Raw genomic sequence first — 22,930 nt, forward strand, 5'->3', positions numbered from 1 at the left:
CCCTCTCATTACCCAAGCCATTCACTCTAGTGGTTCCCCCTAGGTGAGCTGCATGTGTCCTTCTGATGTAGAAGGCTGACTGGGTGGTCTGGTTGGCTTGGTTTGCCCTAGCCTAGTTGGTTGCCAGGCTCTGCCTTGTGCAAATGCTGCTGGCTGCTTGTTAGCAGAGCCTGGTCATGAAGAAGCAGAACCCCAGGGCCCCAGGGATAGTGCTGGGTCATTGCTGGGCAGGGTAAACAAATTTCAGAGCTGTTGTGCCTCCAACCCCCAACAACCAATGGGGGAAGCCAGGTCCTTAAGTAAGGGCTGGACTACTGGCAGGCAGAGCCAAGTACTGAGCCTAGCTATGTGCCCAGAGATCCTAGAGCTGGTGTCAGATCATGGGTAGGGGTGGGGCTAGGGGTAGAATGGTTCCTGACACAGCTGGATATGAGATATGAGGTGTCCTAAAAGTTGTGTTGGCCTGGTAGTGAGCGGGGTCAGGGCCCAGCTGGTCCCAGGGTAGGGCCTGAACTTATCTGGGCAAACTGGGCCTACAGACTCTGAAATTGTGGTTTTCTTGCATCTGGCGTCTATCCTCTGATGGGTAAGACTGGTCTGGAGGCTAGTGTATGCTTCCTGGAGGGTGGAGCTGGGTCTTGGCCTTCTAGTGGGCAGGGCCACACCTAGACCCATGTCTAGAGGTGGCTATGAGCCAAGGAGGTTTAGGCGGTGTGTCTGCTGATGGCTGGGGCTGTGGCCCCATCCAGTTTGTGGCCTCAGGTGTCCCAGCACTGGCACCTATAGGCTGTTGGGTGGGGCCAGGTCTTGGCACTAATGAGCTAGAGGAAGGATCCCAAGATGGCAAGCACCAACAGCAATGTCCATGTGGAGAAAGCTCCAAAATATGACTGCCACCAGTGTCTATGTCACCAGGATGAGTCACAGACATTCCTGCTCTCTGGGAGATTCTCCAAGACCAGGTAGGTAGGTCTGGCCCAGGTGTCTATCAAATTCCTGTTTTTGCCCTAGGTCCCATTGCATGCAGGATTTTGTGTGCACCCTTTAAGAGTGAAGTATCCCCTGATCTGTTTGGACTCCCAAAATTAAGCCCCACTGGCCTTCAAAGCTGAATTGCTCTAAGGGCTGGTCTTCCAGGTACAGGACTCCTGAGTTAGGGAGCCCAGCGCAGGGCTCAGAATTCTCACTCTTGTTGGAGAACCTCTGCAGTATAATTATTCTCCAGTGTGTGGGTTGCCTACCCTGGGTTATGGGATTTGATTACATTGTGAGTCCACCCCTCTTCCCTGTCTGGTTGTGGTTCCTTCATTGTCTCTAGTTCTAGAAAATGTTTTCTGATAGGTTCTTGCCTTTTTCATTGATGGCTGTTTTGCAGATAGTTGTGCTTTTGTTGTGCTCATGAGAGGAAGTGAACTCAGGGTCTTTGTATTCTGCCATCTTGACTTATCTCCTCCTAAGTTCTGTATTTCTTGACTTCAGTCTTAGCACATAATTTTTTTTTTGCTGGAAGAAGTATAATTACAGTAAATTGCCTCTGATATTGATGTAGATGCCCAGTTTTGCAGCTTTAAAATGTGTTTTATTATCCCATCCATGAATTAATGTTTCCCATGAATTGAATTCTCATAAGGCTGGTTTATATAACCTCATGCCAATTTACCAATGTTAAGAGAAGATAAAATATTTATAGTCAAACCATGATTGTGGCCATGACACTAAACTATTAGATCTGAGGAAGACAAATTTGAGAGCAATACTGCAAGGTAAGCCTGATGACAAAGGAAAGGAGGGTGGGGACTTTTGTGGATCTCTGCCATGCCATCAGCAGGTGTGGTGATCTTCTGCCAAGGAGGGGATCTGAGGCAAGTGGAGATACGGCAGGTGCTGACAGGGTACTGACTCACCCTTAGTAATAACAGTGCTTCTATACTTCTGCCAGTTAATGAGAATTTTGATCTTGTTGCATTTATTTGTTCAATAAACATTTATTAAGTATGAGCATGATAATTATACTGAGTATTGGGACTACAGTGCTGAGTAAGGTATGAACCTACTCTTCTACTTGCAATAATAATGTAAGATATATAGATAACTGGATAGATTGCATCTCTGGAAGACCCCAGTGTCTACTTTCTTTACTTTGCCCTCCAGGGACCCACAAAGATGATCATGCCAACTGGTTCTACTGCATCTTCTTGGACTTAAACATATCTGGGCTCTCATAGTCTTCAGAAATCCATTTACCTATGTCTAGTGGACTATGTGTCTCATTCTCCAGCAGCTCTTTCAATCCTTTCCCTTTCTCAAAACTCAACACATGCCCCATCTCAGTCTCTGGTGACCTTACTTTCTATTTTCTTGAGAAATGTGAGTTATCCACTGAGAATGCCTTCAGCTTCCTGCTTCTATGCATCAAAATGTTTCTGTATCTACAATTGCTATTTCATCTTTCTCCTCTTTCTCAAAGAAAGACATACACCTCCTTCCTTCTGAGGTTGCCTCCTCTACCTCAATCCTACCCTTTTAGCAACTTTTTTCTGATTCAGTCCATCAGCTGCTCCCTCTAACCTCCATCCTCAATCTCCCCTTATCCATGGTTCTGTCTCTCAGCCTGAGAACATTACCATCACCCCACCCCAAGGAAGAATGTACTTCCCTCAATCCTACTACTCCCTGGAATTACAATCTTGCTTCTTCTTGAATGACTTAAAGTGGAATATACTTACAGTCCCCAGTATTGCAGTCAATATTATCCTTGGGGTCTTCTCCCTTCTGAACACTTATCTGCCATTTTTAATGTCTTCTCCCTTCTGAAACACTTATCTTCCATTTTTAATGTCTCTTCTTCATCCTTTTGCCCTTCCCAACCACTACTCCTTCTTCTGTAGTCTTTACCATCTCTCTTCAAATAGTTTCTTTTGCTGAATATCTCAGTCCTCATGGCTCCCTAATCACTCTTGTGCTGTCACTTCTCTTATTAGAATTACCAGACCTCACTTCTCCCTCTAGCTGCTGACCTATATTGTCAGTACATATTTCTACTTGAGTGGTTTGCCAAGTACCTCAAACTCAATCCAAGCCAATTCATCATTTTCCCACCAAACCAGTTCATCCTGCTGCCTTCTCTCCCTTGGTTTGGCACCGTCATCCTTCCCAGCACCCCTTCTTTCCCTTGTTGTTCATATTTGAACAGTTTTTAAGACCTATAAATGCTGCCTTAATGATAACTCTTTACACACCATCATTCCTCTCAGATCTCACTGCCACCACCCTGGTTCAGCCCCTCATTACTGGTCTCTTATTATTTAAAGAGCATCCTGATTAGTCTCCCTCACCCCAGTCTCTTCCCCTTTAGATGCAAGTTACTCAAAGATAGGAAGTTAATCTTTTAAATCAAAGTAGAATCATGTCACTTTCTTATCCAAAAAATGTCAGTGGGTCCCTATTGTCTGCCAAGTGAAGGATAAACTCCATGGTATGGAATCCAAGTCTTTTCTAATATGGCCTCAAGGAATGCTTTCTGACCTTACCTTGCTGTAACTTCTATATCCCACTTCCCATCCAAAATTAACTAACTACTTCCTTGTGTCTAAACACAACCCTCGTGTTCCACCTCCAAAACTTTGCTTTGACTATGTCCCATCTCAAATCCCTCATCTCAAATGCCTTATCTTTTCACAAACCCCATCAAAATCTTAACTATTATTCATAGCCCCATTAAACAATGGACAGAGGACCCAAATAGAGATCTTTTCGAGAAGACATACAAATGGTCAACAGGTACATGAAAAGATCAATCATCAGGGAAATGTAAATTGAAACCACAATGAAATCACATTGTACCTGTTAGAATGACTCTTAGGAAAAAGGCGAGAGATAGCAAGTGCTGATGAAGGTGGGAAGAAAAGAGAACCCTCTTGGTGGGGACGTAAACTGGTATAGCCACTGTGGAAAACAGTATGGAAGGTCCTCAAAAAATTAAAAGTAAAAGCACCATACAATCTAGCAATCTCATTTCTGGTTACATATTCAAAGGAAATGAAATCATTACCTTGAGGCAACAACTGGATCCCCCTCAACACTATTCATAGTAGCTAAGATACGGATACGAACTCAATGTCTGTCAGTGGATAAATAGATAAAGAAATGTGATACCCCCACACACACTCACAGTCATAAGGAAAACTTGGAGTTCTTGTCATGGCTCAGCGGTAACAAACCCGACTAGGATCCAAGAGCACACAGGTTTGATTTCTGGCCTCACTCAGTGGGTTAAGAATGTGGCGTTGCTGTCAGCTGTGGTGTAGGTTGCAGATGTGGCTTAAATCCTGCATTGCTGTGGCTGTGGTGTAGGCTGGCAGCTACAGCTTTAATTCTACCCATGGCCCGGGAACTTCATATGCTCTGGGTGTGACCCTTAAAAAAAAAATAGAGAGACAAAAAAAGAGTTATAACTCCCCCCATTGCATAATTGTGAAATCAGAGAGTAACACTGTAGCAAAGTGCTTGGGGGTAAAAAAAAAAAAAAAAAAAAAAAAAGGAAAGAAAAAGAAAAACCTTGCCATTTGCAGCAACATAAATGAGGCTGGAGAATATTAGGCAAAGTGAAATAAGCCAGGCTCCAAAAAACAAACACTATGATTTCACTTATGTGTGAGATCTCAAAAAGTTGAACTTGGCATTCTCCTATGACTTGGTGGGTTAAAGATCTGGCGTTGTTATTGCAGCAGCTTGGGCAGCTGCTGCGTGCAGGTTCAGTCCCTGGCCCAGGAATTTCCACATGCCATGGGTGTGGCTAAAATAATAAGTAATTTTTTAAAATAAAATTAAAAATTGAACTCACACAAGCAGAGAGTAGAAGAATGGTTGGTAGGAGCTGAGGGCTGGGGGAAACAGGGAGATGCTAATTGAAGAGTACAAACTTAGTTAGAAGACAAATAAATTCTAGGGGTCTAATGTTTAATATGGTGAAAATAGTTAATAACACTGTATTGTGTGCTTGAAATAACTTTAAAAATGGTAATTATGTGAGGTGATTGATGTGTTAACTTGATTATGGTAACCATTTTGCAATGTATATCAACTCATCATATTGTATACCTTAAATGTATTAATTTTAGAGTTCCCTAGTGGCCTAGTGGTTGAGGATCTGGCATTGTCCATGCTACGGCACAGGTTTGATCCCTGGCCCAGGAACTTCCATATGTTGTGGGCAAGGCCAAAAAACAAATAAATATATTCATTTTGATTTGTCTGTTATACCTCAGTAAAGCTGGATAAATTTATTTTTCTCTCTAAAAAAATACTTGCCATCATTCAAAATTTAGTTCCTCCAGTGCTTCATACAAAGTATGATCCGTATCACTCAGCACACTGCTCAGTTGAGCTGAATTGTTTTTCTTTTCATATCAAGACTTCTTTTGATCCAGGAAACAGTAGATTGATTTATCCTCTGGCACAAACTGCTTGTTCCATGGCAGATCATTAACAACCAGTTCACTGACTGGCACCAGACCACAGAGGACACTTCAGGCAGTATTGCCCTAGGTCACAGTACCTTCCAATACATATTATAAATGAATAAGTACTCTGGTCATTGGACGGTTTTACTCTTCTCTATTAAAAATAGTACTCATTACTAATAATCTTCTTGACTAACTAGTTTTCACTTAGGGACTAACAGGTGACACTCTCAATAATTCCCTACCTATTTGTGTTAGTTTCCTTTAACTGTTTTCATCGCTTCTTGATACAACATATTGCATCTTGGCCAGTTAATGTGAAGAGAAGTATATCAAATATAATACATAGAGAAAGAAAACTTCTGGAGTAGCGGACTAAGGATCTCGAAAACGTACATCTCCACAAAAGCAGTAAAAACTCTGCGAGAAAATAGTCAAAATCAACTTTTTAGACCTCTGAAAGTTAGTTAACAATCCAAGAAACATTAATTCAAGGAAAATGGTTGAATCTCGGTGAGATGAGCAAGTTTTGTAGTGCTTTAATACACCCTACGTCCATCCATCCTTCCCCACCCACAGTAGTCTTGAAGACCCACAGCCTTACAGTTGTGGTAGCCATGAAAACCAGTGGTCAAGCAACGAACCCAGTCCAGCATAGTGGGCTCAGAGCTCCCAGTAATGGCCCGTTCCCACAGAACTGCATTATTAGACTTGTCTGCAATTTCCCTGGAAACAGAGTAGAGAGTGTCTTTATTTGATCTCATTCAGAGTTTGTTCAGTGGGAATAACCTTTCCTCAGGGGCATTTATTGAAAATAATAAGCAGTGTTTTAATTTGTCAGCGACCTGAAGTAGTATTAACTGTTGGGGCAAATGAGAAGCTGACCAAAAACCTTGACAAGCTGAGGAATGAAATGTCTGTGGGGACTTTGAAAACTCCAGCATATTCTTGGGAATCTAAAGGCAGTGCAGGACTATGTGCATGCTTAGGAAAGACTGAGAAGGCCCCAATCTCTCACCTATGATAACCTGGAAGCTCTGCATAATCCAGAAGGGAAAACTAAGGCATAATTGTCAACTGCCTCTGGAACATTGAAAGCACGCCCCAACGTGCACACAGAGCCCTTAAGCAAAGACTAAAAGACTTAATGGTTCAGGGCATATAAGAAAATCTCAGACCCTATATTCATAAAAACTATACTTAAAAAAAAATGTAGGAGCAATTAAGACATTCTGAGATAAACAAACAAAAAAATCAGGAGAATGCATTTGCCAGAAAACCTGCCCTACAAGAAATTTAAAGAGGATCCTTTAGACTGAAATGAAAGAGCACTGGACAGGAACTTAAATCCATACAAGGAAATAATGAATGATGGTAAAGGTAAATATAGGTAATTTCATTGTATTTTTTGGAGTTCCCTGGTGGCTCAGTGGGATAAGGATCCAACATTGTCGATGCTGTGGCATGGGTTTGATCCCTGGCCTGGGAAGTTTTGCATGCCATGGACACTGCATAATCCCTTGAAATTATGTTTTTTGTTTGTAGCTCTTTTCTTTTGCTTTCAAATTCAAGTTTATAAAGCAGTAATTATTAAGCTATATTGATGTCTTATAATGTATAAAGGCATGATCTGTATGTGAATAATTGCAAAAAGGGGGAAGAGGAAACAAAGTTACATAGAAGCAGAGTTTTTATAAGCTTCTTAAATTTAGTTGGTATTAACCATAATTATATTGTTACAAGTTAAGATGTAAATTATCATCCCTAGGGTAGCCAGTAAAAAAATAACTTTAAAAAATTGTAAAATAGATGACAAGTAAACTAAAGTGACAAACTAGAAATTATCTACTTGACAAAAAAGAAGCAGGTCCAAAGGAAATGAAAAAAAAAAAGACATAAGATAATACAGAAAATAAATAGCAGGTTGGCAGATGTAAATCCTATTTTACTAACAATTGCAATAAACAACCAGCGGAGTTCCCTTCATGGCTCAGTGGTTAACGAATCCGACTAGGAACCATGAGGTTGTGGGTTCGATCCCTGGCCTCTCTCAGTGAGTTAATGATCTGGCATTGCCGTGAGCTGTGGTGTAGGTTGTAGATGTGGCTTGGATCCCGAGTTGCTGTGGCTCTGACACAGGCCAGCAGCTACAGCTCCGATTAGACCCCTAGTCTGGGAACCTCCATATGCCATGGGAGCGGCCCTAGAAATGGCAAAAAGACAAAAAAAATTTAAAAATTAAAAAATAAACAACCAGTGAAATGGCAAAGACTGGCAGAAAGGATTTTTTAAAACAAACAAATGCAATCCAAACATATATGTCTACAAGAGATGTATTTTTGAATCAAAGACACAGATCAGTTGACATTAAAAGAGTAGAAAAAGATATCCCATGCAAACCAAAAGAAGTAATGAAAGAAAGCTAGAGTGGCTATACTAATGTCAAACATAACAGACTTTAAGACAAAAATTATTACAAGAGCAAAAGGACATTTTCTAATGATAAAAGAATCAATCAGGATGCTAGAACAATTATAAACATATACGCATCTCACAACAAAGCCCTAAAATAAATGAAGCAGAATCTGACAGAGCTAATGGGAGAAACAAACAGCTCAGCCATAATAATTGTAGACTTCAATGCCCTACTTTAAATAATGAATGGAAAAACTAGACAGAGAATTAGTAAGAAAATAGAAGTTTTGAATAACACTATAAATCAACTAGACATCTATAGAAGACTCTACCTACAACAGCAGAATACATGTTCCTCTGAAGTGCACATGTAACATCCCTAAAATAGACATATCTTCTTCCACAAAACAATTCTCAATACATTTAATTTTTTTCTTTTTTCTTTTTAGGGCTGTACTTGTGGCATATGGAAGTTCCCAGGTTGAATCAGAGCTGCAGCTGCCGGCCTACACCACAGCCCCAGCAACACTGGAACCGAGCCACATCTGTGACCTACACAACAACTTGCAGTAATGCCAAATGCTTAACTCACTGAGTGAGGCCAGGGATGGAACCCGCATTCTCAGAGATACTATGTCTGGTTCTTTACCCACTAAGCCACAGTAGGAACTCCAGAAAAATTCTTATAAAGTATAAGTTATCTATAAAATTGTGTTGTATTTATTATTAAAGGTACAAGTGATTATCTACATAGGATTAATGAAGCACAGTTGAAGAAACTTACCTCTTCTTTTAAACAGCCTCAGAAGAGCCCGTTATTATATGAGTATAAATGAATAAATGTATTACTTGTTTGCAAAAGAGCAATGGAATCCCCAAGGGTGAGGAAAGTGAAAATTTTCTCATGGTTGTGAACTATTACATTGTGTAATAATAGGCTCTGCTAACACAAGCTGTAATCACTGGATGACCCAGTGCTAGGAATGCATTTAAGAACTTACAAATTACCAACTGCACCAGCAGCCAAAGCCTACACACACCCCTGCTTATGAGGTTTTAGCAACTATTTACAAATCTGTGTATTTATGGAGTTTGTAGGATGTTGCAGCCTGCTATTTCACTAATATAAGAAAGGTTTAGAAGTTCCCATTGTGGCTCAGTGGTTAACAAATCCAACTAGGAACCATGAGGTTGCGGGTTCAATCTCTGGCCTCGCTCAGTGGGTTAAGGATCTGGCGTTGCCATGAGCTATGGTGTAGTTTGCAGACACAGCTCAGATCCCTCATTGCTGTGGCTGTGGCATAAGTGGGCAGCTACAGCTCCAATTAGACCCCTAGCCTGGGAACCTCCATATGCTCTGGGTGTGGCCCTAGAAAAGACCAAAAAAAAAAAAAAAAGAAAAGGTTTATACAATTATTTTGGTAAGGTCATAATTTCTCATCACCTGGTAAATTATTTCATTTGTATACTGGAATTAAATTTTCAGATGGTAGGAAGGCAAAGTTTCCATTGATCCATTTAGGAATAGTGATTAGAGAATCATATTTTGAAAGCAAGAGCAATTAGGTGCATAAAAATCTTGAAAAATGGCTCAGTAGTTTAAGGATCCGGCCTTGTCACTGCTATGGCTATGGTTATAGCTGTTGCATGGGTTCGATCCCTGGCCCAGGAACTTTTGCATGCCACAGATGGGTCCAAAATAATTGAGAACTAAGATCTTTGGTACTTGAGAAAGAAGCTTGATTGAGCAAATGTTGGGAAAGATCTATTAAGACCCTATGCATGACCTTAACACACAGTTGTATTTGGAGTCTATCACCAAATTCCATATTCTTGCTGGACACAATAGCAATGTCTCAGGATATCTACCTGTATTCACCTGGTCCTATACTGCCCCACAAAATAGCCACTAGCCACATTTGGCTATCAAGCGCTTGGAATGTAGCTAGTCCTAATTAAGATGTAATAGAAGTGTGAAATACACACTGTATTTCAGAGACTTAGTACCTCAAAATGTAAACAGTCTCAATTAATACTGATTATATGTTGAAATATTTTGAGTATATTAGGCTGAGTAAAAATATAATTAAAATTACTTTCACCTGTTTCTTTTTACTTTTTTTTTTCTGGGCTGCAGCATTCAGCAGCTTGTTGTGGGATCTCTGCTGCCAGACCAGGAATTGAACCAGGACAGTGAAAGCACTGAGTCTTAACCACTACACCATGAGGGAACATTTTTACTTTGCAGTTTTTATGGCCAACCCCACAGCATATGGAAGTTCCCGGGTCAGGGACTGCATCTGAGCCACAGCTTTAACCTACACCACAGCTTTGGCAACACTGGATCCTTTCACCCACTGGGCCAGGCTAGGGATTGAACCCATACCTCCACAGCAACCCAAGCTCCTGCATTTGGGTTCTTAACCCACTGCACCACAGCAATAACTTCTCTTTATACTTTTTAATATGACTACTAAAAAAATTTTAATTTGCATGTGCGAAGTTCCTGTTTTGGCTTATCGGAAACAAATCTGACTAGTATCTAGGAGGATGTGGGTTCAATTTCCATATGCTGCAGGTGCAGCCCTAAAAAACAAAAAACAAACAAACAAAAAACCAACCAACCAACCAAGCTACAGTATAAAAGAGGTGCCCAGGCCTGGATCTAATTACAGTTCTTTTTGTGTGTCTGCGTGTATGTATGTGTTTTTAGGGCCGCACCAGCGGTATATGAGGTTCCCAGACTACGGGTCAAATTGGAGCTGCAGCTGCCAGCCTACACACAGCCACAACTACTCCAGATCTGAATTGCATCTGCGACCTACACCACAGCTCACGGCAACACCAGGTCCTTAATCCACTGAATGAGGTCAGGGATTGAACCTGTGTCCTCATGGATGCTAGTCAGATTTGTTTCCACTGAGCCACGACAGGAACTTCTAATTATAGTTTTAACCTATGGAAAGGATGTTTGATAATGTTCCAGATTATGGCCTAATGATCAGCTTTGCCCAATTACCCACCCCCACCCCCGATGTTTTGGTGCCATAATTATGGGCTTTTTCACTAATACTTATTTCAAATAGAGAAAGGCCCTAAGGCACCCCTTACCCATATGAAAACCTGGCCCCTTCCAGAACCACTGTGGCCTAGATTTAGACTCAGATGAGCCTAGAGAGATTTTTTCTTCTCAGAAGCCATCCCAGATTTTCTGTTTTGAATAGAGTCCAGTAGAAGTTTCACCCTGGGGCAGTTGCTTCAGGCTGCTTCCAACCTCCTGGGTTCAGTCGGGCAGAGCCTTTGACACTCGTCCAAGGGAGCCTAGCAAAGCCCTGCCCTTTGTTCCTCCAGGTGTCCCAAGCCTGGGCTCCCCCGTCCATGTGCTCCTACCCACCCCAGACCCAACCAGAAAGACTTTCCAGACCTGGCCACCCAGGTTTTACTTAAAATATTTATTTAACTACCAGTAAAGTCATTTACAAGCACATTAAAGAAAATGTCAAAAATAGAGGAAAGAGTGGTGTTTTGTTTTATTTTTGTCGTTTGGGTTGTTTTTTTGTTTTTGTTTTTGTTTTTGTTTTTTGGTCTTTTTATTTTAGGACCGAACCCGCAGCATATGGAGGTTCCCAGGCTAGAGGTCCAATCAGAGCTATAGCTGCTGGCCTATACCACAGCCACAGCAACACAGGTTCCTTAACCCACTGAGTGAGGCCAGGAATCGAACCTGCATCCTCATGGATACTAGTCAGATTCGTTTCCACTGAGCCACGATGCGAACTCTGGAAAGAGTTTTTAAAATTCATAGTGTGATAAATCTAAAGTCAGAAAATGATTTATTTGTTTTTGTTAAAGTATAGTTGATTCACAATGTTGTGCCAATTCCTGCTGTACAGCAAAGTGACTCAGCTATATATATAGACACACATATATACATTCCCTTTCTTACATTATCTACATCATGGTCTATAACAAGAGACTGGATATAGTTCCATGTGCTGTAAGTAGGACCTCATTGCTTATCCAGAAAATTCCTAAACTCTGGTAGAGAAAGACTCAGGGGCTGCCACCATTGTCTGGCCAGGGACCTGAGCCAAATAGTCATCTCAGAATTCTGGGCAAAGACTGAACTGAAATCTTTCCCTCACAAATGGCACAGGCCATCATGAAAGCTCAGGTAAAAGGAGCACAGACAAGTGGAAACCTCCTGAAGAAAGAAACAAACAAAAAATCTGCATGCTTTAACTCTTTGATTTCCACAGATCCTTAAAAAGATAATTGAGACTAAATGCTGATGGGTGAAATGATGAGAGAAGCTGCCGTTTCACTTTCTGAGGCCAAGTTCACAGCAGCGCACCTCAGCTCCATGGTTTTCGGAAATATAAATAAAGCCCAAGTGAAGCTGAGAGTAAAGTTTTTGAAAGGCAAAGACCCTCTTTTGTATCTGGGATGGATGGTCAACAGGGACCTGCTGTATAGCACAGGGAACTCTGCTCAATGTCCTGTGATAACTAGATGGGAATGGATGTGTATACTTGTGTGGTTGAATCACTTTGCTGTACAGCACAAATTAACACAACATGGTCAACAAACTACACATCAATTTAAAAAAAAAAAAAGAAAAAGAGGAGGAGGCATTCCCATTGTGGCTCACAAGGTTAAGAATCCAGCACGGTGTCCCCGAGGATTTGGGTTTAATCCCTGGCCTCATTCAGTGGGTTAAGGATCCAGCTCCTGCGTTGCTGTGCCTGTGGCGTAGACCAGCAGCTGCAGCTCCAATTCAACCCCTAGCCCGGGAACTTCCATAGGCTGCAGGTGTGACCCTAAAAATAATATATCAAATAAATTTTTAAAAGATGAGGGCAAAGCAAAGATCACGTGGCAGGTGTTACTTTGCCAGTATTTGAACCTTGCCGTGAAGGAGCAACAGTTATGAGCTGACTGGTTTACCCAGAGGTAGGGAAACCAGTCAGCTAATCTGAAGGGGAATTATGCCAAAGCAGTGGAACTACTGGTGGAACTAGTTTTGCTGCAGACTTCCCTGGTAACTTTGGGTGACGCTATTAAGATAACCACCAGGCGTGTAAATGCTGTTAGACATGTTATCATTCCCAGACCGAACGCACCCTTGCTTATATCATCACAGAACTGGATGAGAGGGAATGAGATGAGATCCAAGTGTCAAGAAAATACAGGAGAAGAAAAAGATTCTCCAGGAAGAGCCCGAGAAGCACTTGGAGCCCTTGGAGGGCAGCTGGAGAGGTGTTGGAGTCTGCCAACCTTCAGGCTGAAGAGGAGTTGTTGCTCTGGTTCTTTCAGCAGGGCTGACACGGCAGCATGTTAATTCACGGTGTGCAGCTTTGATGTGTGTGTCTATTTATTTTTTGGCCTAAGAATTTGTAACATTTCCCAGATGTCTGTTTAAGGAATTGTTTTGCAGAGGCATAATTCAGCAACAATTTATCCCTGGCGAGATTCGCAGTACCTGCTGAGGAACGTGTAGAATTTCTGCTGCGGAAATGTCACTCCACTCTGTTTAAATGGGTGTTACAAGGGATCTGCTTATCAAGGATATTAAGAAAGTCCCCTTAGGAAACAGCAGTGGTCTCAGGCCAGCTGCGATGGAGTGTCCTTTGTTCCTGCCTGCTCACACAACTGGGCACCGTTGTCGGCCACCACAACCATCCCTGTGTTAGTTACTCTGGTACTTCTCTCCTCAAGCTTTATGAAAACCTTCACTGACTTTTTTCTCAAATGGAAGGTCTCTGTCCTGTCTATCATGGGAACGGTTCTCCCAATTCAAATGAGACTGTTATAAACAGTAAAATGAGGGGTTCCCATTGTGACGCCGTGGAAACGAATCTAACTAGCATCCATGAGGACACAGGTTCGATCCCTGGCCTCGCTCAGTGGGTTAAGGATCCAACATTGTCATGAGTTGTGGTGTGGTTCACAGTCGAGGCTTGGATCTGGTGTGGCTGTGGCTGTGGTGTAGGCTAACGGCTACAGCTCCCATTAGACCCCTAGCCTGAGAACCTCCATATGTCATAGGTGTGGCCCTAAAAAAAAAAGAAAAAAAATAGTAAAATGATTAAAAATGAAAAGAAAAAGTCCCTCTACTAAAGGCCAGAAAAAAAAATTCACTCAGAATAATACCAAGAACAAAAACAACTACTATTAAAATATGTGGGCATTCCTGTTATGGCTCAGTGAGTTAAGGATGTTGTCTGTGTGAGGATGCACGTTTGATCCCTGGCCTCACTCAGTGGGGTAAGGATCCCACATTGCTATGAGCTTTGGCATAGGTCACAGATGCAGCTCGGATCCAGTGTTGCTGTTGCTGTGGCTATGGTATCAGCTGGCAGCTGCATCTCAGATTCGACCCCTAGCCTGCGAACTTCCATGTGCTGCAGGTGCAGCCCTAAATAAATAAATAAATAAATAAAATTGCATGATTTCTTCTCAAGTTTTTTCAACATGCTTGGGTTGTGTGAAAGTGAACTGGTGTGTTTTTTTAAATTTAGCAAGTTATTCATTCATTCGTTCGTTCATTCTTTCATCACCAAGCTAATCTGGTATACAAATCTAAAAGCCACAGCCCTGGGGTTCTCCTGTGATGATGTGGGTTAAGGATCTGGCATTGTCACTGCAATGTGCTGTGGCCCAGGAACTGCCGATGTGCTACAGGTACAGCCAAAATTTAAAAAATAAAAAAATAAAAGCCGTTATCCTCTGCTATCATGAAGGTGTTTTGTCTAGGATAAGAGGTTTTAAGCTTCTTTAGAAATTTTTTTTTCAGTCTCAACAGAATTCCAATCTATCTATAGTCCCTATATAAGTCAGATAAGTAATGTCTTAGTTGCAGGAACTAATTTCGTAATTTTGTGGATACATTTTTTCTTTTGGTCTTTTTAGGGCTGCCATGTGGAAGTTCCCAGGCTAAGGGCCGAATGGGAGCTGCAGCGCCGCCTACACCACAACTACAGCCACATGGGATCTGAGCCGTATCTTCAACCTACACCACAGCTCATGGCAACACCAGATCCTTAACCCACGAAGGGAAGCCAGCGATCGAACCAGCATCCTCACGGATACTAGTCAGGTTCATTACTGCTGAGCCACAGCAGGAACTTCAGAATTTCGTAATTTCAAACTGGTAATAGCTATTTTGAAATATCAATTGTTTTATTCTCTCTGTGCCCACATCATCCCACAGCCCTCCCCAACTCAAGCAGGTGCAGGGCTTGGTTTTTCTTTGCCTGGGGAAGCCTTGCAGAGCAGACAACAGAAGCTGTTCTAAGGCCCTTCCACCCTTTGAAGGGGTCCTAGCCAGGGTTACAGAAAAAATGCCCTCGCAGGAGCTGTGTGATTGTTAAAAATGTGAATCCATGGGTCTCACCTGGTCTCTGGAATCAGAGTCTCTGAGGGTAAGGCCCAGGAAGCTCTTGTAACAAGTTCTTCAGGCGATGAACAGACACATTATAGTTAGAAAATCACTTGACTGAAGGAAAGTTTCAGGTAGGCCAGGGGCGGAGCCAGGACCCAGGTAGCTGTGGAGACCTCAGGTGAAGTGGCATTCGGTTCCTGGCCCCAGTGAAGCCTCCTCCTGCCCATCCTCCCCCATCTCCCCGCCCCCAGCCTCGATAGGCAAGGAAGGAGCATGTGAACGGAACTCATGACACCACTGGAGACTCTGACAGCAAGGGTCAATGTGTCCCCAACGGGCTGCCTTCTCAGCACCCAGCCCTGGATTCTGGACCCCACTGGAGCCTCCCACATTGTGACAGGCCCTTGTGCTCACTGAGCCACCCAGAGTCTCATTGATGGATGGCTGTGACTCAGGTTGGAAAAACTGCACCTAGGCTCTGAGAGCCAGATCACCTGCCCAGAATCCAGCCTATAGCAGCAGAATTGGGGTTTGGGGAGGATGTGGGGAGGAAGGAGGCGGGGCCGCCTCTGTGACCTTGCTCCTTAACTGGCCCCTCTGAGCACAGAGATGGCTCCCGGCTTCCCACTAACAAGACAGAATGCCTAGAATAGGGGCCACTTTCAGGGTCAGCCAAGCAACAAATGAAATCAAAAATGTGAAGTCATGCTGTAACTTGGGAGCCCAGAGAAAATGCATGGCAGGTCACTCACCCTGAGCTTTTGTTTGTCCCTTCACCCGTATGGAGGTTTATCTGCAGGATCAATATCTGGAAGTGGAAATGCTGAGTAGGTACATTTATAATTTCTTTAAAAATTTTTTTCTACCTTATGACCACTTCACTTATTTTTCCCACCCCTGACTGTCACCACCCCCATCTCTGCAACTACAATCTGCTCTCTATGAGCTTGGCTTTTTTATTTGTTTTTTAGATTTTACATATAGGAGAGGTTGTACAGGTATATGTTCTTCTGTCTGCCATATCTCACCGTGCATAATGCCCTCAAGGTCCATCCATGTTGTTGCAAATGGCAAGATTTCCTTTTTTATGGCTAAATAATATGCCATTATGTATATATACCACTACTGCTTTTTTTTTTCCTTTCTTTCTTTTTCTTTTCTTTCTTTCTTTCTTTCTTTCTTTTTTTTTTTTTTTTTTTTTAATAGCTGCAGCTGTGGCATATGGAAGTTCCCCAACAAGGAGTCAAATCAGAACAGTAGCCACAGCAACTCTGGACCCGAGCTGCCTCTGTAACCTACATTGCAGCTTGAGGCAACACCAGATCCTTAACTCACCAATCGAGGCCAGGGATCAAACCTGCATCCTCACAGACACTGTGTCGGTTTCTTAACCCACTAAGCCACGATGGAAACTCTCATATACCACAACTTCTTTATCCATTCATCCATCAACTGACATTTAGGTTGTCAGCATGGCCTGGCTATTGTGAGTAATGCTACAATGAACATAGAAGTACTTATATGGAGTTCCCGTCGTGGCGCAGCGGTTGATGGATCCGACTAAGAACCATGAGGTTTCGGGTTGGGTCCCTGCCCTTGCTCAGTGGGTTAACGATCCGGTGTTGCCGTGAGCTGTGGTGTAGATTGCAGATGTGGCTCGGATCCCACTTTGCTGTGGCTCTGGCGTAGGCCGGTGGCTACAGCTCCGATTCAACCCCTAGCCTGGGAACCTCCATATGCTATGGGAGCGGCCCAAGAAATAGCAGAAAGACAAAAAAAAAAAAAAGAAGTACTTATATGTTTTCAAATTACTGTTTTTCTTTGGATAAATACCCAGAAGTGGATTGCTGAATCATATGATAGTTCTATTTTTAATTTTTTGAGGAACCTTTATACAATCTTTCCATAGTGGCTGCACTGATTTACATTCCCACCAACAGTGCACAAGGGTTCCTTTCTCCTTGCAACACTCATTTGTTGTCTTTTTGGTCATAGCCATTCTAACAAATGTGAGGTGATATCTCATTGTGGTTTTGATTTGCATTTCCCTGATGATTAGTGATGTTGAGCATTTTTTTTTTTCTAATGTTATCAACAGCCTTTACTGTTTGCAAAGAGAAGTAGAAGAGGAAAGAATAGGACAGCTTTGGCTCCTGGGGCCACTCCACAGACTTGGTCACAGACCTGGAAAAGATGGAGCATCACTTTATTCCAAGTGTTGGCCATCTACGTGTCTTCTTTGGAAAAATATCTGTTCAGAACTTCTGAATTTTTTCTTAATCAGGTCGTTTTTTATTGAGGTGTATGAGTTCTTTATATATTTTGGATACTACCCCTTATCAGATATATGATTTGCAATTATTTTCTCCCATCCCACAGGTTGCCTTTTCATTTTGTTGATGGTTTCTTTTGAGGTGCAGAAGCTTTTTAATTTGATGTCGTCCCACTTGTTTATTTTTACTTTTGCTATTACTTTCAGTATCAAATTTGAAAAAAATCACCAGGACCTAATGTAATGTGGGAGCTTACCACTTATGCTTTCTTCTAGGATTTTTAGTTTCAGGTCTTACATTTCAAGTTTTTAATCCATTTTTGTTTGTCTGTTTGTTTTTGGCTCCGCATGCCACATGTGGAAATTCCTGGGCCAGGGATTGAAACCTTCGCCACAGCAGCGACCCAAGCCACTTCAGTGACAATGCCGGATTCTTAATCCGCTTTGTCACAAGAGAACTCCTCCATGTAGCCATTTAAATGATCGTGGATAAGTGTATTCATGGTATAGGAAAATATTCGTGAAAATTTGCTGAGTTTTTAGAAGGTAAATAAATGAACAATATGCATTGAATTTTATCATTTAAAAAAATATAGGGATATAGAAAAAGTCTGTGGTTTACCAAAAATTTGACAGTATTGCTAAGGTAAAATTATGGTATTTTTTCTTTTTTTTGTTTCTTTTTTCTTTTTTTAGGGCCACACCTGCAGCATATGGAAGTTACTAGGCAAGGGGTGGAAAAGGAGTTATAGCTGCTGCCCTACATCACAGCCATAGCAATGAGGGATCCAAGCGGCATCTTCAACCTACACCACAACTCACGGAAACATCAGATCCCCAACCTACTTAGCAAGGCCAGGGATGGAACCCACATCCTCATGGATACTAGTTGAATTTGTTTCTGCTGCACCACAACAGGAATTCCAATTACAGTATTTTTAATCTTTCAATTTATCTATATCTTCTGATTTTTTTCACAATGAGCATGTATTATTTATGTAATTAATGGAACAAAAAGAGCTGGGGAACAGATTGTGGTCCCTGAAAAACATTTCCTACTAAAAGGAAGCAAGGTTTCTGAAAGAAGATGTCAAAAGGATCTTGTCAAATGAATTTAGGAGCCATTGATGGAAGAATTTGGACTTCGATAAGAATAAACTGAAGAGGTTTAAAACCCATTGAGTTTGCTACATTCATGCATTATTAACAGTAATTTAAAAAGAATTCTCAGAGTTCCCGTCGTGGCGCAGTGGTTAACGAATCCGACTAGGAACCATGAGCTTGCGGGTTGGGTCCCTGCCCTTGCTCAGTGGGTTAACGATCCGGCGTTGCCATGAGCTGTGGTGTAGGTTGCAGATGCGGCTCGGATCCCACTGCTGTGACTCTGGCGTAGGCCGGTGGCTACAGCTCCGATTCAACCCCTAGCCTGGGAACCTCCATATGCCGCGGGAGCGGCCCAAGAAATAGCAACAACAACAACAACAAAGAGACAAAAAAAAAAAAAAGAATTCTCAGGAGCTCGCACTGGGGTACAATGGGATCAGCAGCATTTTGGGAGCGCTGGGACACGGGTTCAATCCCCAGCCCAGCACAGTGGGTTAAGGATCCCACATTGCTACAGCTATGGCTTAGTTCGACATGGCAGCTCAGATCTGATCCCTGGCTGGGGACCTCCATATGCCACAGGGCCGCCAAAAAAGGGAAAAAAAATTTTTTTTTAATTCTCTTGATGGGGGTGGACTTAGGGATTTTTTACTCCAAAAACTAATAAATAAAAGAAGTAAACATCCTCCTGGCTCTTTTATACAAACTGTACCACAGGGTAACCCCTATTTGGCCAGATAATTCTTTTTATTAGAGTATAGTTGATTTACAGTGTTGTGTCAATTTCTGTTGTACAGCATAGTAACCTGGTCATTCATACACACACACACACACACACACACACATACACTCCTTTTCTTATATTATCTTCCATCATGTTCTACCCAGAGGTAGATACAGTTCCCTGTGCTGTACAGTAGGAACTCATTGCTCCCTGTTTTAAATGTAATAATTTGCATTTACTAGCCCCAAACTCTCCATCCATCCCACTTCCTCCCCCCTGCCCCCTGGCAACCACGGGTCTGCTCTCCATGTCCATGATATTTTTCTGTTTTGTAGTTAGGATCCTTGGTGCCATATTTTAGATTCCATGTTAAGTGATATCATGTGGTATTTGTCTTTTTGAGAGAAGTATTCCAGCTAATCGGTGGAGAAGGAAATGGTAGAATGGGACTATCGCCATGTCATAAACCCTTGTGAAGAATACATTTAGGTAATGATCCTTAATGGCCACTAGCATCACAAGGAAGAAAGACACCCCCACAAGATGTGCCTTCAGGTTTGTTGGTTTTTTTTGTTTTTCTTTTTTTGGCTGTGGCATGCAGCAGCTTCATGTGGGAGCTCAGACCAGAGACTGAACCCGGGCTGCAGCAGTCCTAAAAGCACCAAGTCCTAACCACTAGACCACCAGGAAACTGGGGGGGCCTCCAGATGGAAGTATACAGCACTGCCCATGATGTACCCTTGCACCCCAATCCAACCTAGATCCACTCAGACCCCCTGACCTGGTCCCAGGAACAACAGGGGACAGAGGAACTGCTAGACTGTCATTCAACAATCATCAGCTAATGTAAATGACCAAATGCAGGGTGTGGGGAATTACAGAGGACAAATCATCCAATTTTATCCAAAAGAAATAGAAGAGAAAAAACTTACAAATAGAGGAAACTTGAGAGACGTTTCAACCAAATGCGACATGTGAACTTTTGAACCATGACCTAAATAAAGTAAATGTCAGATTACATTCAGGAGACCATCGGGAAAGGGTGCCCCCACTGGATATTCAATGAGATTAAAGAACTGCGGACAATTTTTTTTAATTGTGCTTATGTTTTTACTCTTAAAGGGACATATTAAAATGATTACAAACACAATGATACAATGTCTGGGATTTTCTTCAAAATAGTGCAATGAGGATCAACTATCCTTCAACAAACCTTTAAAAAATGAAGAAAAAAAACAATCCAAGTAGTTCCTACTGTGGTGCAGTGGGATCGGCAGAGTCTCTACAGCACCAGGGCACAGGTTCAATCCCCTGGCCTGGTACACTGGGTTAAAGGAGCTGGCTCATCATAGTTTGCAACTCTGGATGGGATCTGATCCCTTGCCTGGGAACTCCGTAAGCCCTGGAGTAGCCAAAAATGAAAGAAAGAAAAAAAATGCAATAATCCATTGGAAGTGGCTGAGGGTATACTTGAAAAGCCATGAGTTGATTGTTGTTGAATCAAAGTTCCAAGTGCATAGAGCTTTCTTATACTACTTTGCATCATTTTGACTTTTGGAAACATTTGAAATTTTCCATAATAAGGCAATTAAGAGAAACGATGATGTGGAGTGTGAGGTACCAAGTACCGGGCCTAAGATAGAATCAAGGATGTTTCTGTACAAGGGCATATAGCCAATATTTTGTAATAACTGTAAATAGAAAGTAACCTTTCAAAATTGTATAAAAAATAAATGTAAAAATTGTTTTTTGGAGTTCCCATTGGGGCTCAGCGGGAATGAACCCAACTAGTATCCATGAGGATTGGGGTTTGATCCCTGGCCTTGTTCAATGGGTTAAGGATCCTGAGTTGCTGTAGCTGTGGTGTAGGCCGGCAGCTGCAGCTCTGATTTGACCCCTAAGCCAGGAACTTCCATATGCTGTGGGTAAGGCCCTCAAAAAAAATTTTTTTTTGTTTTTAAAAAGGGAAAAGATAATGATACTTGCCTCACCCTACCCCACTCCCCCTGAAAACAAGAGTGTGGTCAGGTAAGTCCTGTCAGCTTTTCTTGTGGATGGCAGGGAAGGGGAACTGAAAAGACTGAGGGGCAGCTTCTGTAAGTCTGCAGGCCCTAGGGTTTGAGCCAGTGACCACAGCTTTGGAGGGAGGTGGGGGTTAGGATGAGGGTGGTGACTAGCTGAGGCCTGTAGCTGATAGTGAAAAAATAAAAGCCAAGACTTGGGTGTGAGTCTAAGGGCTCAGCAGCTGCAGGCCTGTTTCTATTAGCCTGTGAGCGTCTCTGAGCAACAAACCTGTAAGTAATCGTGCGTCTTAATGGGTAGAAAAAGAGCTATTTCGCTTATTTAACGAACATGGATTACACACATGATGTCTGCTAGCTAAGGTGGACTCAAAAAAACAGCAAAGACAATCCCAGCCTTGAAGAAACTCAAGTAGTAGAAGACTAAAAACTGTATTTAGAAAGCAGTAGTGCTGGCATCTCATTGATGCATAAGCATAACATACACAAGCAACGTGCAAATTAGGAGCACCCAAGTTTGCTTTTAGGAACCAGGGAAGGTTTCACAGAAGAAATAGCTTTGGAGTTAAACCTTGAAATTGAAGTTGGTGTTTGCCAGGACAAGAGCCAGGAGCAGGTTGATTTCAGAAAGTAGGAAATGATTGTGCCAGATGTAGCATGAAGCTGCAAAGGCCTCTTCTGGAAACTACAAGTATTTATTTTGCTACAGCAAATCATGGCTGTCCTTGGCCATTTCCTAGCCTGCCATGACCACCATAACTGATCTCCCTATTCTAGGCCTGGGACAAGAAGAAGGTCTCAAGCCCTGGGATCCTTTCAGCCTTTGGAAAACTAGTTTCCTAATGGGAAAGGGAGAGGAGATCCAATTTCAAGAAAAACTTATGGGTTGTAGGCTGCATTTTGGAGCAGCATCTTAAAACACTCAGTCCAAGAAAGGCTTAACAACAGAGGACTCACGAGAGCGTGTAAGGCCCAACAAAACGCCTGATGTGAGTGGTAGCAACCTACTTCCTGCGATTACAGGTCCTTGTACAAAAAAGGAAGATGAGTCAGTCAGAAATCAGTGTTCTAAACCTCTTTTCCTGCTAAGACTTCCTTTCCAGAGCAGTTTCATATGCACTATTACCCGATTATTATTTCCAAACAACAAATTTTCTTTTTATATTTAATGCTGTACCATTTAAGTGCTCATCTGAACAAGTAGTGCGATGCAATGACTTCAATACTAAAGATTACACATAAAATACTGAAATCGGTAACACAAAGTATCTGGAAAAGACGTGTAGCTTTGGAGTTTCTAAACTAATTTTCAAAGTTTTAGATAAGCAAGGCCTTCGCCATGTGCCTCGCACAGTAAATTCTTCATAAACATCCGTTCGGCGATTTTACACAACAGCGCTCCCACGCCTCCGGCCGGTTAGCAAAGAAGCTTCCCGTTTCTGCGGCGGTCACTTCCCCTGGCTTCGTTCAGCGTGCTACAAGTCCCGTTGCACAAACTCGGCCACTGGCCACGGGGTGACGCGGCTTGGCGCAAACTGTCGCGTCATT

The 22,930-nt window shown here is 42.3% G+C and overlaps 1 pseudogene; it reads left to right on the forward strand.

Annotated features, from left to right (window-relative positions):
• Window positions 1–840: 840 nt before the first annotated feature.
• On the forward strand, window positions 841–13,202 carry LOC125128439 (V-type proton ATPase subunit D-like; annotated as a pseudogene).
• The last annotated feature ends 9,728 nt before the right edge of the window (window positions 13,203–22,930 follow it).

The sequence above is a fragment of the Phacochoerus africanus genome, chromosome 5 (assembly GCF_016906955.1).
Source record: "Phacochoerus africanus isolate WHEZ1 chromosome 5, ROS_Pafr_v1, whole genome shotgun sequence".
In the NCBI taxonomy this organism is placed as follows: domain Eukaryota; kingdom Metazoa; phylum Chordata; class Mammalia; order Artiodactyla; family Suidae; genus Phacochoerus; species Phacochoerus africanus.